This window comes from Nannospalax galili, unplaced genomic scaffold (genome assembly GCF_000622305.1).
Source record: "Nannospalax galili isolate Female #2095 unplaced genomic scaffold, S.galili_v1.0 scaffold280, whole genome shotgun sequence".
Taxonomy (NCBI): Eukaryota; Metazoa; Chordata; class Mammalia; order Rodentia; family Spalacidae; genus Nannospalax; species Nannospalax galili.
Genome location: NW_008347808.1, coordinates 2,849,801 through 2,854,276, shown reverse-complemented (window position 1 = coordinate 2,854,276; position 4,476 = coordinate 2,849,801). Strand labels below are relative to the sequence as shown.

At 39.1% G+C, this 4,476-nt stretch overlaps 1 pseudogene; it reads right to left on the bottom strand.

The window, feature by feature from the left end:
- Positions 1-2,912: 2,912 nt before the first annotated feature.
- The window catches only part of LOC115072253, an 81,041-nt pseudogene continuing 79,477 nt past the window's right edge, over positions 2,913-4,476 (bottom strand).

Here is a 4,476-nt window from a genome sequence, read left to right as displayed (position 1 = left end):
ATTAAGAAACCTGGCAGGAATGAGAAGTAATATTAATATGGGCCTAGGTATAGAAGACAGGCTTAGTGACTCCAAATGTATTTCAACCAGCTTTGAAATGAGCAGGGATGCTCCATAAAATAGAAAGGGAAGCACTACTCCCAAACTCAGTCTATAAATCCAACATTACCAAGATACCAAAATCAGATAAGGACACAACAAAGAAAATTATAGACCAATTTCCCTGATGAGATGCAAAAATAGTCAATAAAATTCTTGCAAATTAGATTCAGGCACATATTAAGAAGATCGTAAACTATGAGCCAATTCATTTCATTCAGGGATGCAAGATTGGTTTAGCATACAGAGATCACTTGTGTAATTTAGCATAAAATTTGACTTAAGGACAGTGACCACATGAACAACTAAAACAATGGAGAAAAGGCCTGTGACAAAGTTCAAAAACCCTAATAACAAAAGACTTGAAGAAACTAGGAACAAAAGGAAAATGCCTCAACATAATAAATTTCATAGCCAACATTATATTAAATGGAAAAAAAAGAATTTTTGTTCTCTCAACAAAGACTAGGAGGCCCTCTCTTCAACAGAGCACTCAAGAGAATGGAAGGCTTCAAATGCTGGAGAGGATGTGGAGAAAGAGGAATTCTCTTTCACTGCTGATAAGAATGCAAACTCATGCAACCACATTGGAGAGCAGTGTGGAGAACCTTCAAAAAACGAAAAACGTACCTACCATATGATCCAGTGATACCACTCCTTGGCATATACCCAAAGGACTCATCACACTGTAGAGATACTTGTACATCCATGTTTATTTTTGCTCTCTGCACAATAGCTAAGAAATAGAAACAACCTAAATGTCCCTCAACTGATGAATGTTTAATGAAAATGTAGTACCTCTACTCAATGGAGTTCTACTCAGCAATAAGAAAAGATGAAATTATGAAATTCACAGGTAAATGGATAGAGCTAGAGAGTGTTATGCTAAGTGAAGTAACACAGACTCAGAAAAGCAAGTGACATATGTTTTTCCTCATTTGTGTATTATAGCACCAATCTCTTATATGTGAGTACATAAATTCTGAAGTAATACTAGGAGACAGGTAAAGGCAAAGGATATATGGAGGTAAAGGAAAAGAAATATCCTGAAAGGGAGATAGTAGGGAACAGATGTTACCCGAGGGAGGTGCAAAAAGTGGGAGTAATTGGCAGAGAGGAGAGGAGAGAAGGAAATACATGGGACCATGGTGTGGGGGAGCAAGGGAAGGCAGGAAAGGAAAGATGGCAGGAGTCAGAAGGTATTGGGGGGTAATGGGGGCACTGTGACTAGAAAGGGAGGGAGGCTAGATGGCAGAAAAAGAGTAGAGATGAGTGACTCTCAACAGGCTAGGAAACCCAAAGGGAAAAGTGATGCTCTAAGAACCCCATGAGAAATGCCCATAGAGTGAACATTAATACATATGTATACCTGGGAGCTGCTTGGTAGGGGAACTCAGTGCCAGATAGAAGAGACTGTCCTTAAAGCGACAAACATGCCATACAGCACTCATCAAGGAAGTTTCCTTTTGAAACCAATGGAGGTTACTTTAGAGTTGTACATCTGGTCAGGCACAGAGGACATATGTCTGGGAGATGTCCAGTATTAGGTGACACATCTGCAATTGAATCTCTACAACCAAGGCTAATGGAACATAGCTGAATAAGGGGTAGAGTGAGGGTCATGCACCCCTCAACTCTCACCAGTGAAGCTTCCATGTACATCAGAGTGTGATACACACAGAAAGCCACAACTGACAAAGTTTTGGAGAATAAGAGACTGTAGAGTGTATGTTGGGACTCCTATATGGAACCTCATCCACCCACAGCTCAGGGACCATTGCGGAAGAGGAGACAGAAAGATTGTAAGAACCATGGCTTGTTCATGAACATAAGAAGGTGGAGGCTTCCAGGCCACTGGAGGCTTACTCATGTGAGCCTGAGGCAGCAGTGGCATCAAATGCAGGAACCATGCCAGCTCAATTAAACAAAAGCCCAAAGGGGAGGTGAGAAATAGGTGGTGGGCCAGCACTAGATTGAGAACCATTTAAGACTGATTGCTGGTGGATGAGGGAGAGTATGACTTACTATGACCACTGGATGGGCTGACTAGACTGCAGTGGACACATTTACACTGAAGGACATTTGAGCACAAACACCTGAGTGAATAGGACTCAGCATGTATGGCAGAGGGCATAGGGTTCAGTGGGGGGATAGGGGGAGGCATGGATGGAGGAGGAGGTCTGTTTTGAGTGGGAAATGTATGAAATTTTAAAATGCTCAGTAAAAAATCAACCAAAAAAAACTTATCTAGATCTATAAGACAAGAAAAATGAATAAAAGGGATATAAAAATGAAAAAGAACAGATTGTCCGTATTTACAGATGGCATAATCCCATACTTAAAAGTCCTAAAGACCTAAGCCTGATGCTGCATGCCTTTAATTCTAGCACTTGAGATGCAGATGCAGGAAGATTACTGTTTGACTGAGACTAGGCCAGCCTCATCTGCATAGGGAGTTCCAGACAAGTTGGAGCTATAGGAGAGACTGTGTAAAAAAAATACAAAAAGCAAAAATGTCCCTAAAGTGTCTACTATAAAATTCATCTTTTATAAATCTGTTTATTGTGTATGCAACCCAAACTTCCGTTTAAGTGCTGCTTAATTTTTATTACTAGACTCCACAATCTATGATTGGTAAATCTTATACTATTTGGGGTATTTATTGAAATACTTAGAAATACTAAGAAAAAATTCAGTATTCAAAGGGATAATTTTGTTTATAATAACAAATAAATTATGTTATCATCTTCAGTTCAAAATCCATCTTTGAACTCAAGGAAGGCTTTCAAATTCTGTTACTTAAATGTTGCCCTTTAATCAGTAGCTGTTTGATCACCAATTACTCAGAGTATCTCTTTGAGAAGGATTCCTTCTTGGGTGTTTATGTCAGCGTCTCCCACCTGGCCATCTTCATAACCGAAAAAGAATCATATGCAGACATGATCCGTATTTGAGACAACCCATATCTCACCACGTTTGTGTAGGTCAAGAGAGGTGATCACTTTACATAAGGCTATGCATTTCAAGTTACGGTTTTGCAGGAACTTGGATTGCTGTCCTTTCTTCTAAGAATGTGATGCACTGTGGCTTTTCCTACTTGAAGCTGGATCATCCTTGGCTGACACCTTCTGCTTCATGTTCATGACTGAGTAACCAAAGGATATGCTTGACATCGGAATAAGGTAGATTCCAATTCCATAGATTTTCAATTTGAGAACCATGAAATGCAGCATGCTTCCAAAGAGTTTTATAGCAGCTCCAAAGTTGGATTCTTTGGCTGGTGGGTTGCTGAGAAGGAGAAACTGATGTGGGGGTGTGCATGAAGTTCAATAGCCTGTTAACTGGCAGCTTCACAATATGTGACCTATCTTAGTGAAGAGACAGCACACAGAATGGGAAAAATTCTTTAACAACCATATATCAGGCAGGGTAGTAACATTTAGTAAATACAAATGGCCACAAAATCAAATGCTAAAATACATTCACTCAAAAAAAAACCTAATGAAACAAATAGATAATTATATAATATATGGCCAATAACAACTTGAAAAAGTGTTCAACGTCTATACTTCAGTATAATGCAAATTAAAACTTCTTTGCAATTCTATCTCAAGCAACTCAGAATGACTGTCATCAGGAAAACCAATGAAAACAATGTTAGTGTGGATGTGGGGAAAGAAGAACGCTCATTCATTACTGTTGTGAGTGTAAATTATTTTAGCCACTGTGGAAATTTGCATGAAATTTCCACAAAAAACTTAAAATAGAACTATTTGACCAAGTCATAACAGTCTTAGATATAAAATATTGTAAATCAACATTCTACAGAGATATAGCACATCCATGTTTAGCTGCACTATTCACAATAGTCAGGAAGTGGAACCAGCCTAGATTTCCATGAACAGATATATTAGTAGTGTGATGTTTTGTTTTAATGTCAGCTTACTACATATTAGCATCACCTGAATAGGGAGCCTCAACTGAAGAATTGTCTTAATTGTTTTATTTAATGTGGGAAGTCCCATTCCCTGCCTGATGTGGGCCGGACCTTCTTGTAGCAGCCCAGATAAAAGGGACATGACAGAAAGAAATCTATTCCCCTTTTGCTTATTGGGCATTCCTTCTTTATTTCCAAGTTAATCTATCCTGTTGATACTGCTGCTGCTGCTGCTGATTCCTTTGTTGATATCTGTACTAGTGTTTTAGGCTTCCGTGATTGAGTACTAGTGACTCAGAATTCTTCAGATTTTCAGCACCTGATTGGGACAGCTGAGGCATCCAGCCTTGTGGACTGAGCAACTACAGGGTTATCAGGTTCTCAGGCTCTCAGGTAGAAGTCAGCCTTGCTACTATTTTGAAGTAAGGTGATTTAATAAA